At 44.7% G+C, this 21,871-nt stretch overlaps 1 pseudogene across 1 annotated transcript; it reads left to right on the forward strand.

The window, feature by feature from the left end:
* Positions 1-522: 522 nt before the first annotated feature.
* On the forward strand, positions 523-21,377 carry LOC311121921 (leucine-rich repeat and guanylate kinase domain-containing protein-like; annotated as a pseudogene). Its single transcript has 18 exons — positions 523-548; positions 789-890; positions 1,197-1,278; positions 1,382-1,506; positions 3,174-3,317; positions 3,635-3,715; positions 3,852-3,938; positions 6,843-6,949; positions 7,282-7,379; positions 8,869-8,965; positions 11,477-11,590; positions 11,708-11,729; positions 15,735-15,851; positions 17,015-17,181; positions 18,058-18,146; positions 19,250-19,369; positions 20,615-20,775; positions 21,127-21,377. The product of its transcript is annotated as a leucine-rich repeat and guanylate kinase domain-containing protein-like (transcript).
* The last annotated feature ends 494 nt before the right edge of the window (positions 21,378-21,871 follow it).

Here is a 21,871-nt window from a genome sequence, read left to right on the forward strand (position 1 = left end):
AAAAAAATCTTATACTTCAACATTTTCAAGATATCGGTAAGCAAACAACGCCCCAGTATTCCTCTGGGTCACCCACTTGCTATCCAAATGAGTCAATGACACAGGAGACCACTGATGCGCAACCATTTCCTGCTGCGGTTCATCAGCCGTGTGCAGACACGTTTTCAACCTCCGAGGAAGAGGAGGAGAAGACAATGGAGGTAAGGGAGGAAACTAGGGGTAACATAGCTAAATGAATAAGGATACTAGCTAGTTTGGCTTGTTTTCATGAGACTGCGTTAGTCAGATGAGCCATGAGTCTTTGGAGAATAACAAACGCTGTTTATGTTAATTACTTTGATGGTGCAAGCAACTTCTCTCTCTTGCTACTCAGAGGTTCATAATAACAGCAGAAGTTTGGTGCATAAAAACAATGCATTACTTTTTCTATTGTGTACTCCAACTCATACAGAAAAACGATGGTGTGTTGACTGAAGAGGAAGTATCCAGCTGTTTATCCAACCTCTGCCACTGGACTAGAGCATGTCTATCAGTTCCTCTCTGCACCTGTAAGAACACACACACACACAACACACACACTTCAGGTTGATAATATACTTTAAAAGAGTAACTGTTTACCATCAGACTAATCGCAGAAGATTATCTAACAAATCTGTTTACTTTCCATTTGTGTTGCATTTATTTCCTTGTTTTGTTTTTGTGTCATGTGGAATTCAATTTCGGAATATGTCTGTTGCCATCTCTCCCACTCTGCTCGCCCAACTCTCCTAATGTTTGTTGACTGTTAGATTTATCCTGTGTATAAGCCACATGCCATATCTCATCATCCTGGATGCCTCCCACAATGAACTCACCGACTTTTTGGATTCCAGCCGCCCAAGAACCTCAAGGTAGGACCTTCAGCAGACAGGATAAGACAATGGTTGATTTGTGGCTTGGGGTTTATGTAAGCCTATAGTCCCAGAAGATGGGCTCCAATCATCATAGACCATTTATAGTGTTATTCCATATGCTTACTAAGTATTACCTACCCTTGAATGACAAGGAACTTACCAGGTTTGACTTCTTCTTGTTGTTTAGCAATTATACAGTACTAGTAGAATTTATTATACTATGCATACATTTGGTCGTTTATTTTCATATTTCTTCCTTGCAAAAAGCATTTAAAGATTGGTCCACTTGAATAATTATTCATGTTTGTCAACTTTTCCCATAACCAGATGTCAGTGATGACACATTTGTCAGCCTATTCGTCTCTGAGTAAACTGAATCTGGACTGTATCCTTTAAAAAAGCATTTACACACACACACAAACGTCAAGTTTTTATCTAGACTACTTCCTCATTGCATACCATTCTTAACGTGTACCCTCTCTGGACAGACAACTGTTTCAGTGAGATTGGTGGTCTGCTGCATTGTGCCAGCCTCACACACCTCAGCCTGGCACACAACAAAATCTCCCGTATCAGTGGCCTGGACAACCTGCCAATCAAAGACCTCTGTCTGGTAGGTCTTAACTCCTCCACCTGCCTCTTGAATGATTTAATTTCTAAAACTTTTCGTGTGTGCTATATATGGAGATATCGCTTTACGTTAATGGGCGGCAGGTAGCTTAGTGGGTAAGAGCGTTGGGCCAGTAACCGAAAGGTCGCTTGTTCTAATCCCCGAGCCGACTAGGTGAAAAATCTGTCGATGTGCCCTTGAGCAAGGCACTTAACCCTAATTGCTCTTGTAAGTCGCTCTGGATAAGAGCGTCTGCTAAATGACCTATTATTAATAATTATATTGTTAGAAAGATTCTTAGAGATAATATTTGAGTTATTATGCTAATTTGTGAATATGCCCATCCTGTTGTATAGACGCAGCTCTCCAAGCACATCTGTACTGTGGTTAGTGGTTGGTCTTGTGGTTTAATTAATATGGCCTACAGACTAGCACACACGTGTTTTCCTGTGAATCAGTTGTTTTCCGTTTTCACCTTGATGTATCTCCTCGTCACCTGGTGTATAAATTCTTCCATTATGTCATCACTTTTCAAAAAGGTTATTCCCCCAGTATGGTGCCAGTAATGCGTGCACACAATATTTTAGCACTTCTTTCTCTTCAAACATGATAACAGCAGGTGGTGTATTTTTAACTCTTTCCCCCCGTCTCATATTTAAACCCCAGACATAATTGAGCTTCAGCTTTTCAAAGACACACCAACATGAGCTCCAGTGTGAGAGCCACCATATGGCTGTACCAGCGGGCCTCCGGACCCTTCCCTCTCCCTCTCTGACAGATGCTGGTGTCCTTTATCAAAGTGATTCCTCATCGTCAGCACGATGCAGCGTGTCCTCCCCTGTCCGGTTCCCCCCTCCCCTCTGGGGCCAGCTGCCAGCGGTGTCAGTGAGCCTGGACCCTGTTCAACCCCCCCCCCCTTTCTTCCTCCCTCACACCTCACCCCGTAGCATCCCTGTCAACCAGGGAACCAGCCGCTGTCTCCATCTCCCCTCTCCCTTCCCTCTCGGCCCTCTCCTGCCCAGCCACGCTCCCTAACAGTGTGCTACCTGTCAGCCAGCCGCCTCTCTCAGCCCATCACACCCAGGCCTCGAGAGCTTCCAGGGCTCTGCGCGGTCACCGTCCCCCGCTGTCAGCAGCTCTCTGCCAGGCAGGCTAGCGGTGGAGGGCAGGGCATGGGGGCACAGGGGCTGGATCCTGGATGACAGCCCACGCAGGGGGAAGGTGGGGTGAGGATGGGTAGTTACAGAGGAGGAGGGATGGTGGGTTATAGAGGAGAGGAGGCCTGGTCTGTAGTGCTTTTGGCATGCCCACACCAGTGTCTGGCCAGCTGTTCACCTGTCACTCCTCACCTGTCAGCCCGTACCGTTGGAGCTGGCCTGTCAATCACACACGCCGTCTCAAGGAGAAGTTTTAAACTCCTTACAGATGGGGAAGGGAACACTCTATGGTAACTTTGATAGTGGAGGTGTGGGGTGGGTATGTGCGTGTGACGTGTGACGTGTGTATGTGTCTGTGCGTGTGACTTGGGTGTGTGTATGTGGGTGTGTGTAGGAGGAGGGGGAGTTGTGTGTGAGCTTGTGTACGTTTATTGATATGTGTGTGTGTGTATTTGTCCACACAGGGTACTCATATTCCCAGTGTTTGTCATGTATCACGTTCTCTCTATCCAGAGGGGGAATCAGATTGAGAAGATAGAGAATGTGGAGACTCTGAGAACCCTGCAGGTCCTGGATCTGTCTCTGAACCGCATCACAAGTCTGTCAGGCCTGCAGAACCTCCATCTGCTGGGCTCCATCAACCTGGAGAGGGACCTGGTGAGCACAGTTAATTTCTTACTTTAAATTCCTTAATGTCCTGCTCTCTTGTCAACCTGGAGAGGAACCTGGTGAGCACAGTTCATTCCTTAATGTCCTGCTCTCTTGTCAACCTGGAGAGGAACCTGGTGAGCACAGTTCATTCCTTAATGTCCTGCTCTCTTGTCAACCTGGAGAGGAACCTGGTGAGCACAGTTCATTCCTTAATGTCCTGCTCTCTTGTCAACCTGGAGAGGAACCTGGTGAGCACAGTTCATTCCTTAATGTCCTGCTCTCTTGTTATCTGATGTTTTTTGTGTATGATATACTGTTCTTAGATCAGTGAAATTAAGGAGGCCACACACATCCATGACCTGTGGCTGCTCCGGGAGCTGAATCTGCAGAGAAACCCAGTCCAGGTAGCTGCACTGCACCTACACCCAGAACACATCACTAAACTAACAAGTTATCTCCCTAATGCTGTCTGCGTGCTCTGTACTGACAATAGACATATCCATGAAAATGCTGCCTCTTTCACTGTCGTTTCAACCCCAGGAGCAGCTGGACTATAGACTGGCAGTGATCTTCCTCCTTCAACACCTAACTGTCCTGGACCAGGAGAAAGTCACAGCAGAGGAGAAGGTAGGTGGATGTCTGAGATGCTGATCAGTGATTGAACTTAAGGATACTAGCCAGCCCAGGTCCAAAATCTGCTATGTGATGATGGTAAAGACAACATTTCACCTGCATCTCGGGCTAGCTTGGCAAATGTCCTACTAGATTTCCATCCATGTGTGTAATACTCCTGAGTGGCGCAGTGGTCTAAGGCACTGCATCGCAGTGCTAACTGTGCCACTAGAGATCCTGGTTCGAATCCAGGCTCTGTCGCAGCCGGCCGCGATCGGGAGACTCATGGGCGGCGCACAATTGGCCCAGCGTCGTCCAGGGTAGGAGAGGGAATGGCCGGCAGGGATGTAGCTCAGTTGATAGAGCATGGCGTTTGCAACGCCAGGGTTGTGGGTTCGTTTCCCACGGGGGGCCAGTATAAAAATATATATATATATGTATTCACTAACTGTAAGTCGCTCTGGATAAGAGCGTCTGCTAAATGACTAAAATGTAAATGTAAATGTAGTATGTTGTTTATTAAAAACAATGGGCTAGGCATCTGTTGGGATCTGTAGAGGTTTTAATGATACATACAGTACATCTAGATAGGACTGACTTGAAATAAGATATTTATCGCCAATGTGACATATGAACGTCTACCTGCTGTGTTCCCCAGGTGTCGGCTGTGAACAATGTGACATATGAACGTCACCTCCCCCCGTGTTCCCCAGGTGTCGACTGTAAACATTGTGACATATGAACGTCACCCCCCCCCCCGTGTTCCCCAGGTGTCGACTGTGAACATTGTGACATATGAACGTCACCTCCCCCCGTGTTCCCCAGGTGTCGACTGTGAACATTGTGACATATGAACGTCACCCCCCCCCCCCCGTGTTCCCCAGGTGTCGACTGTGAACATTGTGACATATGAACGTCTCCCCCCCGTGTTCCCCAAGTGTCGGCTGTGAACATTGTGATATACAGTGAGGGAAAAAAGTATTTGATCCCCTGCTGATTTTGTACGTTTGCCCACTGACAAATACATGATCAGTCTAGAATTTTAATGGTAGGTTTATTTGAACAGTGAGAGACAGAATAACAACAACAAAATCCAGAAAAACGCATGTCAAAAATGTTATACATTGATTTGCATTTTAATGAGGGAAATTAGTATTTGACCCCCTCTCAATCAGAAAGATTTCTGGCTCCCAGGTGTCTTTTATACAGGTAACGAGCTGAGATTAGGAGCACATTCTTAAAGGGAGTGCTTCTAATCTCAGCTTGTTACCTGTATAAAAGACACCTGTCCACAGAAGCAATCAATCAATCAGATTCCAAACTCTCCACCATGGCCAAGACCAAAGAGCTCTCCAAGGATGTCAGGGACAAGATTGTAGACCTACACAAGGCTGGAATGGGCTACAAGACCATCGCCAAGCAGCTTGGTGAGAAGGTGACAACAGTTGGTGTGATTATTCGCAATATGGAAGAAACACAAAAGAACTGTCAATCTCCCTCGGCCTGGGGCTCCATGCAAGATCTCACCTCGTGGAGTTGCAATGATCATGAGAACGGTGAGGAATCAGCCCAGAACTACACGGGAGGATCTTGTCAATGATCTCAAGGCAGCTGGGACCATAGTGACCACGAAAACAATTGCTAACACACTACGCCGTCAAGGACTGAAATCCTGCAGCGCCCGCAAGGTCCCCCTGCTCAAGAAAGCACATATACAGGGCCGTCTGAAGTTTGCCAATGAACATCTGAATGATTCCGAGGAGAACTGGGTGAAAGTGTTGTGGTCAGATGAGACCAAAATGGAGCTCTTTGGCATCAACTCAACTCGCCGTGTTTGGAGGAGGAGGAATGCTGCCTATGACCCCAAGAACATCATCCCCACCGTCAAACATGGAGGTGGAAACATTATGCTTTGGGGGTGTTTTTCTGCTAAGGGGACAGGACAACTTCACCGCATCAAAGGGACGATGGACGGGGCCATGAACCGTCAAATCTTGGGTGAGAACCTCCTTCCCTCAGCCAGGGCATTGAAAATGGGTCGTGGATGGGTATTCCAGCATGACAATGACCCAAAACACACGGCCAAGGCTACAAAGGAGTGGCTCAAGAAGAAGCACATTAAGGTCCTGGAGTAGCCAATCTCCAGACCTTAATCCCATAGAAAATATGTGGAGGGAGCTGAAGGTTCGAGTTGCCAAACGTCAGGCTCGAAACCTTAATGACTTGGAGAAGATCTGCAAAGAGGAGTGGGACAAAATCCCTCCTGAGATGTGTGCAAACCTGGTGGCCAACTACAAGAAACGTCTGACCTCTGTGATTGCCAAAAAGGGTTTTGCCACCAAGTACTAAGTCATGTTTTGCAGAGGGGTCAAATACTTATTTCCCTCATTAAAATGCAAATCAATTTATAACATTTTTGACATGCGTTTTTCTGGATTTTATTGTTGTTATTCTGTCTCTCACTGTTCAAATAAACCTACCATTAAAATTATAGACTGATCATGTCTTTGTCAGTGGGCAAACATACAAAATCAGCAGGGGATCAAATACTTTTTTCCCTCACTGTATGAACGTTTACCCCCCCCCCCCCGTGTTCCCCAGGTGTCGGCTGTGAACATTGTGACATATGAACGTCCCCCCCGTCCCCGTCCCCTGTGTTCCCCAAGTGACGGCTGTGAACATTGTGATATATGAACGTCTCCCCCCGTGTTCCCCAGGTGTCGACTGTGAACATTGTGACATATGAACGTCACCCCCCCTCGTGTTCCCCAGGTGTCGACTGTGAACATTGTGACAAATGAACGTCCCCCCTGTGTTCCCCAAGTGTCGGCTGTGAACATTGTGACACTTGGGGAACGTTGGGTGTCGGCTGTGAACATTGTGTCATATGAACGTCCCCCCCCCCCCCGTGTTCCCCAGGTGTCGGCCTTGAACAAGTACGACCCTCCTCTGGAGGTGGTGGCGGCCAGGGAGCACATGAGCCACATGGTATACCAGCTGATGCAGCCTCAGGTCATCAATGATAGGTAAAAATAGCAGGATCCGTCAACTACCCTGACTGGACTACCCTCCTCATAACATGACTCTCAGCCAATAAGAAGTCGATACGATGAATAATCTAAATAAAGCTTACTTACTAAATTAACTTGTGCTCGCAATCTTTAAAAATGAAGAACCCTAGCTTTTCTGACATTTATGCTCTATTCATACATCATAGAAACTGACCTAGAAAAATCAGATTTTTCTGATTGGCTAGTTGTTCTGAACAATGGTAAAGTACTTCCTAGACTTTTTATCCTTGTGCTCTCCCTCTCTCTAAATGGTACTATATCGTCCATGTGTTGCTGTGTGTTCCCAGCACCCTACCCAGTCTGGACTCTCCCTACCCCATGCTGCTGTTGACTTGGCCCCAGGCTTGTGGGAAGAGAGAGAGTTTAACGACTTCTTCGCCTACGGGTGAGTCCCAAGGGCCAAATGCCACCCTATTTCTTACATAATAGTGCACTACTTTTGGCAAGCTGTGGCCAAACTCTGTGGGCTTGTATGCATCCAGAATGCCACACTATTCCTTATATAGTGCACCACTTTTGGCTAGCTTTGCTTCTAGGGTTTTGTGCTCATTGGAATAGACTTTATCAAAGGATGCAGCTAGCTTAAATATGAGAAGGCCTGGTCACAGGTGAAGGCTAGGGTTAGGGTTATTGTTTAGGATGGTGCTAAATATATTTCTCTAGGATCCCCTCTGGTTCCCCATCCATAGATACATGATACTTCCATACTGTTAAACCAGATGTTTAGTACTTCCAACACATGAGTGATGGCGAGTGATAAAGATACATGCAGTAAATAGAATGGTAGAGAGAGCACGTATACTGGAGCGCTGAAATCAAAAGAACATCTGCCGGACATGGCTTTCACCTCACGTCTGGTTTTATTAGAAACCTCTAGACCAGGGCTCTCCAACCCAGTTCCTGGAGAGCTACCCTCCTGTAGGTTTTTGCTCCAACCTCAGTTGTAACTAACCTGATTCAGTTTATCAACCAGCCAATTATTAGAATCAGGTGCACTAGATTAGGGTTGGAGTGAAAACCTTCTGGATGGTAGCTCTCCAAGAACAGGGTAGGAGAGCCCTGCTCTACATACAAACATTCACTCATGCACACACACACACTTCCCTCTACATCCCAAAACCCACCACCACCAAGCCCCTCTCCTCTCCAGAGCTAACGTTAAAAACAGTTAACATACTTACCCCTCCTAAATGACATTACATTACATTTTAGTCATTTAGCAGACGCTCTTATCCAGAGCGACTTACAGTTAGTGATTACATATTTTTTATACTGGAATCGAACCCACAACCCTGGCGTTGCAAACGCCATGCTCTATCAACTGAGCTACATCCCTGCCGGCCATTCCCTCCCCTACCCTGGACGACGTTGGGCCAATTGTGCGCCGCCCATGAGTCTCCCGGTCGCGGCCGGCTGCGACAGAGCCTGGATTCGAACCAGGATCTCTAGTGGCACAGTTAGCACTGCGATGCAGTGCCTTAGACCACTGCGCCACTCAGGAGCTCAAGAGCTCAATGACAAGATCCAGTTGATGTGGACATTGGAGTGCTCCACCTCACCTGTATAGGGGAGTCGGAGTGTGTGCATGAAAGCGAGTGTGTGGCACGTGTCTGTCTATATATCTAGTCTGTTCGTCTTTCTGTCTCGGTGTGTTGCAATACCATTATGATCCTTTGGAGTTTTGATTCGTTTTTAATTTTGGATCATTGTGCGCTTGTTGATATTTACTACATTGATTGATAGGAACAAGGAACATAAGCATTTCGCTGCACCCGCCATAACACCTGCTAAACTGTGTACGCGTACAATAGAATTGAGTTGCTAGCTTGTATTGCTGTATTGTGAATGGATCCATTTGTCTCTTGTTGTCACAGAGTCTGCCATACCACCAGGGGTCCCTACTTTGGGGAAGAGGACGGGAGCGACTATCATTTTGTCACGGAGGAAGACTTTCAGAACATGATTCACATGGTACGTGTTTGAGATTGACTACATTGCAGTGTGATTGCGCAGAATTACTGATCTACAAATCACCTTGCATCCCAAATAACTATCCGTTGTGTGATCAACATTAGTGATTCTGCACCTCACCTTGCTCAAACTGATCCCCTCAAACACACTGATGGTGTGTCAGTCTGGTATTAATTGAAAGTATTTCAATTCGTAAAGATATAATGTTTATGTTAAAAAATCCATGGTTAGCCCTGTCCATGACACCACCACATATTCATCATACTTCAGAATTTAAATAAACAGTATGTTCATCTAGCCAGCAATTTATTTGTGCAAATGTGTGTAGCCTAGACATGACAAGTCTTCTGGTTTGAAGTTTTGTAAGCTGTTCTCTTTTTTAACAATTGTCTTTTAGAGTTATGTCATACTGAGTTATTTGCTACATAAATATATTTCCTTATATCTACAATATTAGACACTTCAAAGCACAAGAGTTATCAAATATTCCCAAAGGAAGAACTCCTAGAAATCCTACACGGGGGGCCTGAGGTACTATAGAGTATGCCTGCCTGCCCGGCCAACTTTCTTTTAACTTGAGGCCCATTCGTGTTTTATTTCTAAAGGTGATTATGTAAGTGCCGTGTGACCTTTATAAATAGAGGTCTCTCTCACAGTGATATTTGGAGGGAAACCCTTTGAAGTGGGGATCCTAACCGTGCACACTGTAAAGTCCAGAGGAAGTGTCTCAGGTGAAGTGGGGATCCTAACTGTGCACACTGTAAAGTCCAGAGGAAGTGTCTCAGGTGAAGTGGGGATCCTAACCGTGGACACTGTAAAGTCCAGAGGAAGTGTCTCAGGTGAAGTGGGGATCCTAACCGTGCACACTGTAAAGTCCAGAGGAAGTGTCTCAGGTGAAGTGGGGATCCTAACCGTGCACACTGTAAAGTCCAGAGGAAGTGTCTCAGGTGAAGTTCTCCAGACTGAAACCCTGATGAAGATGGCTTGCTGTGGAAACCTGGGAAGCTTTTCCTTTTCTTTAGACAGACTCCCTGGATCATTCAGACCACATCAAACCAGTTCAAATGTGGACCCTTCCTCCCTTACCACATACATACAGTGGGGAAAAAAAGTATTTAGTCAGCCACCAATTGTGCAAGTTCTCCCACTTAAAAAGATGAGAGAGGCCTGTAATTTTCATCATAGGTACACGTCAACTATGACAGACAAAATGAGAAGAAAAAATCCAGAAAATCACATTGTAGGATTTCTAATGAATTTATTTGCAAATTATGGTGGAAAATAAGTATTTGGTCACCTACAAACAAGCAAGCCCCGAAACCTGAAGGATCTGGAGAAGGTCTGTATGGAGGAGTGGGCCAAAATCCCTGCTGCAGTGTGTGCAAACCTGGTCAAGACCTACAGGAAACGTATGATCTCTGTAATTGCAAACAAAGGTTTCTGTACCAAATATTAAGTTCTGCTTTTCTGATGTATCAAATACTTATGTCATGCAATAAAATGCAAATGAATTACTTAAAAATCATACAATGTGATTTTCTGGATTTTTGTTTTCGATTCCGTCTCTCACAGTTGAAGTGTACCTATGATAAAAATTACAGACCTCTACATGCTTTGTAAGTAGGAAAACCTGCAAAATCGGCAGTGTATCAAATACTTGTTCTCCCCACTGTACATACATCACTGACTCGTATTCCCTACCACACACACACACACACACAGCTCCATCCTGAAAATGTGCCTCAATCAGCAGTCCCTGTGCTTGTTGTATTGTTCCACTCAATAGAGTAACGATAAGGGTGCTTTGTAATTTGGGCCTGATGGTTTCCAACCCTCTAAAAATAGGGGGTGAAGTTAAACCAACTGTAGCACGACAAGGGTCAAGTTCCTGAGGGAGTCTCTCAATAGGCTATCAGTAGGGCACAACTTTTAGCAAAACATCAACTAGAAATGTGATATATATAGAATGTGGACATGAGAGCCTTACCAATTCTATATGTTCAATTTCTATCTGAATATTGGGAAACAGTATAGCCTACCTTGAGAGTAGGTTACAGTCCTCAGAGCTGTCCGTAGGGTCGTAAAGCGTGATGGATCGTAACGCTGAGCATACCGGCCCCAGGTGCAAGTAGACGAGGGGTCAAAGGGCGCGGCTGTGTGAACTACAGGGTAGCAGGGGAAGTGAAGGTACCTCTGACTGCAGGGTCAGGAGTTCACCTCACAGGTGGGGACATTATAGCTGCGGTTGTTACTCTTCTCTGGACATAGCAGTGGTTGTGTAGGACCCTGTAGGTCAATCAACGACCATGTCCATTTTGGAATATGAATTTGACTCATAACTTTAAGTAAATGTTGCACCCCACGATAGTTGACTGTCCCAACTTACAGCTTTCTGTTAACTTTTGTTCTCTCTCTTTCTGTCTGCCCCCCCCCCCCCCCCCCTCTCTGTCTCCCTCTCTCCGTCTGTCTGTCTCTCTCTCTCTCTCTCTCTCCTTCTCCCTCTTCTCTCAGGGTAAATTCATCCAGACGATGCAGTATGCGGGCCACTGGTATGGTCTGTCTCGTGAGGCCATAGAAGACGTGGCCAGGGAGGGCCTGGTCTGCTGTGTGCACCTGGAGCTGGAGGTGGGTGTCAACACACACACATTCACATAGCCCAGCAGTATGAAATTGGACACATACGCCCTGATCAACAGAGAACGCCCAGGCTTCTTCGACAATGTCATCCCCTGTGGTACGTAGCTGATGATGATGATGCAGACCAGTATATAGAATATAGATATGTTTGGACACACCTACTCATTCAAGGGTTTTTCTTTATTTTTGCTATTTTTTACATTGTAGGATAATAGTGAAGACATCAAAACTATGAAATAACACATATGGAATCATGTAGTAACCGAAAAAGTGTTAAACAAATCAAAACATATTTTATATTTGAGATTCTTCAAATAGCCACCCTTTGCCTTGATGACAGCTTTGCACACTCTTAACAATGTCTACACTGTATTTCTGATCAATTTGATGTTATTTTAATAGACAGAAAATTTGATTTTCTTTTGAAAACAAACATTTGAACGGTAGTGTAAATATAATAGTACTTCAAAGGGAATCTGTCTTCCACTTTGTACCTGGATAACACAGAAACACCCACATTGTCTATCATAGTTTTAATGGTTTCTGTGATGGTTTTCGCTCCATGAACCAACTTAAGCTTTCAAAGTTGACCTGTGCCCTACCAGATAAAGAAACAAAACATGCCTGGCCACAACCAAAGGTGCGATCCTGTAGAAACTAGCTACAACTCACCATGTGGGTTCTGACCCACTATGAAGGAAACTTTACTGTAGATTAACTAACACACTGTAGTCTTCAATCTAATTAAAGTAACTGTCCAGTGAAAATGTAACTTTCAAAAGTTAATGTTCTGTTATCTCTTACCCAAATAATGTTGTTGGCGTATCCTTTATTCGTATGTGTCCAAAGCATAAATTGGAGAAAAAAACACTTTAAAAACCCCACCTCAAACATATATAGCGCAAACAGACCGTTTAAAAAAATGCTTGCTATTTCCTCATAGAACATGATGTCATGTTGGCTCATTGGCTGAGCTGGCCAATCAATCACATTTTTATTTGTCACATGCGCCGAATACAGCAGAAATGCTTACTTACAAGCCCTTAACCAACAATGCAGTTTTATGAAAAATAAGAGTTAAGAAAATATTTACTAAATAAACTAACGTTTAAAAAAATCAAGAGCAACAATAAAATAACAATAACGAGGCTATATACAGGGGGTACCGGTACCGAGTCAATGTGCGGGGGTACAGGTTAGTCGAGGTAATTTAGGTAATATGTACATGTAGGTAGGGGTAAAGTGACTATGCAGTCTACTCGCATGAATATTTTTAATGACCGGTATACGCCCACACCATTCCAACACAGGAAAGCTGCTTTTTAACATACTTCATTACCATTTGTTGGAAGGAAAAGTATTTCACTCATATTGTAATTCATTATAGGTCATATTTCATAGAAATCTGGAAACAATGCACAGTTACTTTAGGAGATGCATTTAAAGCACATTAAGTGTCCAGCGAGGGAAATTTACTTGCAGCTAGCGACTGGAACTAGCTGCAAAAAACACTCAAATTGGACAGTTTTATCTCTATCTCTACATTCAAAGACTCAATCATGGACACTCTTACTGACAGTTGTGGCTGCTTCGCGTGATGTATTGTTGTCTCTACCTTCTTGCCATTTGTGCTGTTGTCTGTGCCCAACAATGTTTGTACCATGTTTGTGCTGCAACCATGTTGTTCTGCTGCCATGTTGTGTTGCTACCATGTTGTTGTCATGTTGTGTTGCTACCATGCTGTGTTGTCTTAGGTCTCTCTTTATGTAGTGTTGTGGTGTCTCGCTTGTCATGTGTTTTGTCCTACATAATAATTTTTTCCCCAGCCCCCGTCCCCGCAGGAGGCCTTTTGCCTCTTGGTAGGCCGTCATTGTAAATAAGAATGTGTTCTTAACTGACTTGCCTAGTTAAATAAAGGTTAAATAAAAAATACATTAAATAAAAACGTGCGTACATGTTTATCATATCCCTGTGAAGGATCTCAGACATGCTGAGAGGTTGCTAATGAACTGAAGCACGAGTTTATCACATTTTCATATTTAATTTATTCTGTGCGATCTGTTTATAAGCAACTCATTAAAGTGGAACTGACAGCATTTTAACAACATGAAATCTTATTAAAATCTGATCATATACACCCCCAGGAAGAATATGACTCTTTTTTTTCGACAAGCCAGCACTTAGATATGGTCATTTTAGTATAGTAAGGTATTTGTGAAAATTCTAGAGCAATATAGAGTGGGAAAGCTGCGTGCGTTTGGACAATTTTAATAGACACTGCAGTAAATAAAACCTAATAAAAACATCTGTCTTGTCCAGGACTGGAGTCTGCAGACAGGTGTGCCATAGCTAATCAGAGCTACATGCAAATATGCAAATAAGCCATTTGCCACATGGGCCTGCCATCATTCACTTTGAACTGGACTGTGTTTACAGGCAGTAGCAACAGCACAACTTTAGATCATTAGAAGGCATTCGCCAAAAAATACACCTGAATGGATTTCTGCAAATATGTAAATACCACGGGAGTCCTCTTACATTTGGATACATCATGGTGTTATTGATCAAACAACCATGAAAAGGTATGCTATCTCTCCCTCAGTTATGCACATCAACAACTAATGTTTTAGCCAGATAAGCTAAAATCTAACGAGGAAACATTAGATAAACCCTCTCAAACCTTTTCAGCTAGTTGGCCGTGAAAATTGCACTGAGAAAAGTTGGGATTAGTAGCCTGCTCGTCCTTCTGCAGCTTGCCTGCCAATGCATGCTTGTCCCAACCCACGTTTTGACAACTGAATGGGAACTTCCCTGCCTGCCCTCCCATTTGTTTGATGCTAAAATACATTTGATTGACAACTAAGGGTACGGTCATAAATTGCCTCCAGTGTGTCAGAGTGAGCTCTGGAGCTCCTAAATTCAGAGTGCACACTGCAGTCTTAACACAGGAAGCTCTGGCCGAGGAGTAGTGTTGAACCAAACGTTCCTCAGAACAGCAGTCAAGCACCCAAGCTAACTGGCTAAAGTTTGTTAGCTACTTCCAGACACAAATGATAGAACACCTCACTGGTTAGGAGCTGGTTAGGCTGTTTACGTTATCTAGAGCGTTAGTGACTAACTGTGCTGCTGGCAACAATGTAATTACTTTTTTTGCCGACACTGGTCATATTCAGTGGGTGTTGCGCTTTCACAAATTATTCAGGTATTCTGCGCTCTCAGACGACTGCTCTGAAATCGCAGTAGATAGCCAGAGTGAATTTCTGAACGCAAGAGATATGCTGACTGGATAATGGTCATTCAAGTTCAGCATAGCTAGATAGATAGCTAGCTAGCAAAGCAATTAACATTAACATTTCTTGCTAGCTAACCAAATGACACCTGCATCTCTAGCTGTTGCCACCGAAAAATGAAATGAGGGGGGAAAAGTAGGTCACTCACCCACTCTTTCAATGACATGACATCCTCCCAGCAGCTATCTAGCTAACGTTAGGCTCCGTGTTTTTAGCTTGATAAATAAATAGTTACATAAATAGATACGCTAGCCTATTAGCCACGTTATGACTGACTTGTGATCAGTTTGATTGTATTGAAATTCCCAGCCTTAGTTACATTCGTCCGTTTTTGTCCAAAATATTGAGTCATTGAAACTAAAACAGTGCCTCCCGAATGGGTGGAGGCAGCAAACAATGTACCAGGCCAGCTGTGATTTACATCCTGATAGCAATATTTTTTGGACTACCAAGAAATGTATTGGTGAATTTATTTTAATCATGTATTGAACTTCATCCATCTATTCTGCAAACAATGTCTTACTGTACGTCATGGAATTTTGAGTCAAATATAACCTATTTTTAAAACTTCTTATAAAGTTGGTTTTGTAGCATAAACTGTGAACGCTTTCAGTTCCACTTTAAATTACAGTCATCATTCTGATCTACTATAGTGTACATCTTTTACATTTAATCTGTTCCATTATTGTATTTGTCATACTACCGTGAGTGTGTGTGGACACGACAGGGATGTGAAGAAAGATAAGCAGACTTGCTGTACTAATGTATGAAGATTATTTTAATACTGTGTGTGCATGCGTGTGTGCATGTGTGTGTATGCATGGGTGTGTGTGTGTGTTCAGATGAACTAGTGGAGGCCTACAGGACCTTGAGGCAGGTGGTGAAGGAGTATCTGGGAGTGGAGGAGCAGAGAGGAGAGGACCAGAGCACCACAGACACCCTAGACAACACCTCTACAGGTGTGTGTGTGTGTGTGTGTGTGTGTGTGTGTGTGTGTGTGTGCATTACAGCACATAGACACTACATTTCCAAAAGTATATGGACACCTGCTCGTCGAACATCTCATTCCAAAATCATGGGCATTAAATATGGCGTTGGTCCCCCCTTTGCTGCTATAACAGCCTCCAATCTTCTGGGAAGGCTTTCCACTAGAAGGGGACTTGCTTCCATTCAGCCACAAGAGCATTAGTGAGGTCAGGCACTGATGTTGGGCGATTAGGCCTTGCTCCAGTTCATCCCAAAGGGTTGAAGTCTGGGCTCTGTGCAGGCCAGTCAAGTTCTTCCACACCGATCTCAACAAACCATTTCTGTATGGTCCTCGCTTTGTGCACAGGGGCATTGTCATGCTGAAACAGGAAAGGTCCTTCCCCAAACGCTGTAGCGTTATGATTTCCCTTTACTGGAACTAAGGGGCCTAGCCTGAACCAAGAAAAACAGCCCCAGACCATTAATCCGCCACCAAACTTTACAGTTGGCACTATGCATTGGGACAGGTAGCGTTCTCCTGTCATCCGCCAAACCCAGATTTGTCCGTCTGACTGCCAGATGGTGAAGCGTGATTCATCACCCCAGAGAACGCGTTTCCACTGGCGGCAAGCTTTACACCACTCCAGCCGAAGCTTGGCATTGCGTATGGTGAACTTAGGCTTGTGGAAGCAGTTCTTGTGCTGACATTGCTTCCAGAGGCAGTTTGGAACTTGGTAGTGATTGTTGCAACCGAGGACAGACTATTTTTACTCTGCGGTCCCGTTCTGTGAGCTTGTGTGGCCTACCACTTCGCGGCTGAGCCGTTGTTGCTCCTAGATGTTTCCACTTCACAATAACAGCACTTACAGTTGACCGAGGCAGCTCTAGCAGGGCAGACATTTGATGAACTGACTTGTTGGAAAGATGGCATCCTATGACAGTGCCACGATGAAAGTCACTGAGCTCTTCAGTAAGGCCATTCTACAGCCAATGTGTGTCTATGGAGATTGCATGGCTGTGTGCTCGATTTTATACACCTGTCAGCAACGGGTGTGGCTGAAATAGCCAAATCCACTAATTTGAAGGGGTGTCCATATACTTTTGTGTGTATATATAGTGTATGTGCTGCCAAGTATGTCATTAATGTCTGTGACAGAGTTGAAGAGGGACTCCTTAGTGGACGAGGCGCCCCCAGCCCCCTCCACCAGGCCAGAGACAGCCTTTAAGTCCCACTCCGCTCCATACATGGACCCCTCGGACCACAACTGTAGGAACTACTACAGCAAGGTCCAGACCCAGCTTACCCCACAGAAGACCTCGGCAGTGATTCACAACACACACACACGTCAGTAGTCACCAACCCTGCTCCTGGACAACTATGGTATTCAGGCTTTTGTTTCAGCCCAGCACTAATTTGTCTGATTCAACCAATCAAGGTCTTGGTGAGCAGTTGATTAGTTGGATCTGACTGATCCAGCCCTGAGGAACCAGGTGTGTACACTCTCTGGCCAAACAGTGACATTGATTAATCAACGTAGTGCCAGGAAGAAAGAGAAAACAGCTGGACTGTAGACATGGAGGACAGGAGTCAGGCACCTAGGGTCACAAAGGCAGGGTGTATTACCGGTAGTTTGGCAACACTAGGTGAACCCCCGAGACTGCCTTGTGCTATTGATCACAATGATCTAGATCAGGGTTATTCAACTCTTACCCTACGAGGTCCAGAGCCTGCTGGTTTTCTGTTCTACCTGATAATTAATTGCACACACCTGGTGTCCCAGGTCTAAATCAGTCCCTGATTAGAGAGGAACAATGAAAAACTGCAGTGGAACTGTCTTCGAGGTCCAGAGTTGAGTTTGAGGGATCTAGATCAATCATCATTATTCATCCACGCCAGTATCATGTTTGAATACTTTATCTCTCTCTCTGGGCCGTAGGAGCTGGCCTCCATCCACAGACACAGCATCATGTTTAAATACTTTATCTCTCTCTCTGGGCCGTAGGAGCTGGCCTCCATCCACAGACACAGCATCATGTTTAAATACTTTATCTCTCTCTCTGGGCCGTAGGAGCTGGCCTCCATCCACAGACACAGCATCATGTTTAAATACTTTATCTCTCTCTCTGGGCCGTAGGAGCTGGCCTCCATCCACAGACACAGCATCATGTTTAAATACTTTATCTCTCTCTGGGCCGTAGGAGCTGGCCTCCATCCACAGACGGCAGCAGCTGGTCAGAGAGGCTCTGATGGGGAAGAGTCCCAGAGCCTACACCCAGCTCTTCAAGAGGTACACTATACCCTACCACTCAAGCTTGATTGGAGTGTACACTTCAAATCAACAGCCTCCCCTGTTGTCCTGATTGGCCACATTTGACCCTGATGTTGAAGTGGCAGGTTACAAGGTCATGTGGTAGAATGGTGTTGTATTGTATGCCAACAGCAGAGGGAGCTAGAGAGGTCAAGGTGAAAAGTGTGTGTGTTTGCGTGTGTGTGTTCGTGCCTGCATGCGTGTGTGTGTGGCCTCTCAGTTAGGACCCTAGGTTCTTCAAAGACTGATCCAGTAAGTCATTGTACAACTCTGTTCACCAAATACCAGTGCTGTAGATTTAGCCAGTCAGCCATCTCCTCTCATGTTCCGACCCAGAGCTATTCTCTCTCTGGTGGACCTGCTCTCCAATGGACTGGACCTGAACTCATATGGCTTGGGAATCAGCTCTAACCACCCACAAGGCTGTGTGTGTTTTTGTGTTTGTGTGTGTGTGTGTGGTGTAGTAAAGTTCACCCACGCTGCCATTCATACTCTAGCTGACAGGAGATATACTGTATGTCAAGTTCTGCATAATGTCTCATCATGTTTTACTGAGACTGTGTTTTCAGATGCATATTGGGTAGGATGGTCACCTTCAGAACAATACCAACTGTGTGTGTTTTATATTTCATGTGTGAGAAACGCATACAAACATCTCTTGAGATTAAAGGTAGTTAGCGATGCACTGTGTAAACAGCAATATCAGGCCGACTTCTGCAACGACTAACAGTATGAATCACAAGGCTCCATAGCTATCAGGTTGCGTGAAGCGCACCTGTGCACATGCACAGATATCTTCTCTGAGTGCTACGTCTTGCATCGCGCTCAGCTGCAATATCCTGCTGCTCCTGGCAACCTCATCGCTGAGACTGTTTAAAGTGCTAGATTTCATATCAGATGTTGTTTAGGTAGAACAAAGCTCTGCATGTCACCAATGTGTTGCAGCTGCAGTCTCTTATCAAGCTAGTGACGCAATCATATTATGACATGTTATGTTATGTAAGTCGCTCTGGATAAGAGCATCTGCTAAATGATGTAAATGTAAATGTTATGTGTAGGATTTATGTGTGTGTGTCTCCCAGGTGTGTTCACACAGCTCCATCATCATTGGCCTCTCAGATGCAAGGGGACCCCGCCCTCTCATCCCCCATGATGCCTAGAGCCAGCCATGCCGGACAACACAACCACTCAGAGAATAACAGGTCTATACCCAACACACACACACACACACACACACACACACACACACCCTATTATAGACTGAACTTTTATAGTCTCAACTATATCCGCTACTGTTGTTTTTATACAGTAAAGTCCCCTAGGAGACTGTCTAGCATCACCATTAACACAGCTTATGACTTACACCGTGAAATATGCATTTATATGTATACAGCATGTCTGAGAGCTGAAGGTCTTTTATTAACATTGAACCAACAGGGAGTGTAGATTTAAGGGAGGAAGTCCCTCACATGAGCAAATTACTGCCACTAAGCGATATTATTACTTATTTTCTTGTGACATGTGTTGTTATGCTTCTGATTTAGTTGTAATAGCTGTGCCATTCCAGCAACTCTATTTTACTGAATAACTTCTTTAATAGATCTTTCTAAAATCGTCCTTTGTTGGCTTTGGATTTAAAATATAGGCGTGGGAGGTGTTTTAGAATGTTCTTGGTTAGTCAGTTATTCAGAGCAACCAATCCATTAAAAACTACGATGTTCAAGAGAATGATGTCTGAACTATCCCAAGGCATAGTCCATGGAATGACATACCTAATGACATACCTATGACCTCAATTAAATGGCACACATTTAGCCCAGTTTTCATGACTATAAAAGATCCCAAAGTCTGCATGCTTATGCCAATTTGCCTTCAACACAGAATGTCTGATACCACCTGTATGGGATATGTTTTACATGTCTCTCTCTATGTGACATATTTGACGGAAGTGTGTCTTATCGCTGATGGCACTTTCCATCACTTTCCCTCCTCTTCAAGTGTCTGGTTTCACAATATAATATGTTCCTGACAGCCCTATGAGAAGGAGGGGTTGTGTCAGTATTAGACTGGGACAGAGCCAACCTGCCAATGAGACTTTAATACTGTGTGTCAGGTTTCTACCAGTCTGTCTACTGTAACAGTAATGTACATATACACACTTGGCAGCTCCATTGCTTTCTCAATTTCATTCGTTATTTCTCTGTCTCCCTCCCTCTCTCTCTCGCTGTCTGTCACTCTCTTTCTATCTGTCTCTCTCTCTCACTTTCTCTCCTTTATTGTATTCCTTGTAATCCCCCTGGTTTCCTCTCTCACCACATCCTTTATTTTTCTCCTCCATCTTGTCCTCTCTTGTATTCTCCTTTTCTGTCTGTCTGTTTGTCTCTCTCTGTCTTCCCCTGTCTCTCTCTCTCTGTCTTCCCCTGATTCTCTCTCTCCCCTGGTATCAGCTCTGATGACTCCCGTGCTAGTTCTGGCCTGTCCATTCCCAGCTCAGCAGGGGCCTTCTTGGAGACAGCGGGGCCAGTGGGGTGTTCAGACCTGGGCTTGGACACCACCGTGGAGCCCCTGGATGTCTCCTTTCTGGGACACAACCTGGACATGCTCAAAGGTGACTAACCCTCGCTCCATCACCTCTCATTTTTTGACCAATGACTGGCTCCCTGTCTCTGTATCTCTCTCTGTCTCTGCCTTTCTTCGTGTCTCTCTCTCTAGCAGGTGGACATTATGTGATGACGCTTATTGGGACTGGTGCTGATACATTCCTCTACCTCACAGAACTGTGTTGGCTAGTCATACATTTTCCATACTTTCTAGTGTGATTATCTTGTTCTAGATCAAATGTATGATAATCTATGTCTCCTCCCTAGATATACTGGTTATGGATCCTCTTTATTTATGAAAAGCACACATCTTTCAGAGTATTAGTAACTCATTGGTTGTGTACTTGTTTCTCCCCTAGATCAAGTAGAATCGGGCCACACTCCTGACGCCCCTCGCCCCGGCTCCGAGCTTCTCTCTCCGGGCACCACCGTCACCACAGCACGCCCAGGCTCCAACGCCAAACCCATCCTACCACCTATCCCGTCCGGACGCAAGACCCCCTGCCCCGGACCCAGCCCTAGCCCCAGACCCTGAGACGAGGGAGAGGAGGAGAGGTACAGCAGAGAGGGAGGGGAGGAGTGAAGAGGTACAGGAGAGAGGGAGGGACAAGTAGATGCTCTAAGAGTTGAAAGGTCACACAGCGATTGAACAATTATGGACATGTTCACCGGACTTTTCTGAATAAAGACGTACCTGTGTGTTAGCTGGCAGAGTCTAGATGGGGTTATTCATTCACTAATAATATAGTCACAGGATGTAAGGACATTACACCAAATATAATTATTCTCTGCTTTCAACCTGACTCAAACCGAAACATACATTATAATACATTTAGTCAATGGCATGTGCCAAACTCTTGACTTCTCAGTCTTGGCACATGCTATTGACTACATCGTCTATTGTTGTTGCTATAACCTGTACTGCAATGCAGAAATATATCCTGGACAGTCACTCATAAATAAAGATGATTACAGTATAATAAGAGAAATAATTGGAGCCGAAGGGTGAGTTATCTGTGTGCTCTGTTGTAGGGCAGGGCTGGGGTATCTACTGTATAAGGTACCTTAAGGTTCCCACTGTACTAGAGAGCTGATTCACCTAAC

The sequence above is a fragment of the Coregonus lavaretus genome (genome assembly GCF_964263955.1).
Source record: "Coregonus lavaretus genome assembly, contig: HAP1_SCAFFOLD_3201, whole genome shotgun sequence".
NCBI classification, from domain to species: Eukaryota; Metazoa; Chordata; class Actinopteri; order Salmoniformes; family Salmonidae; genus Coregonus; species Coregonus lavaretus.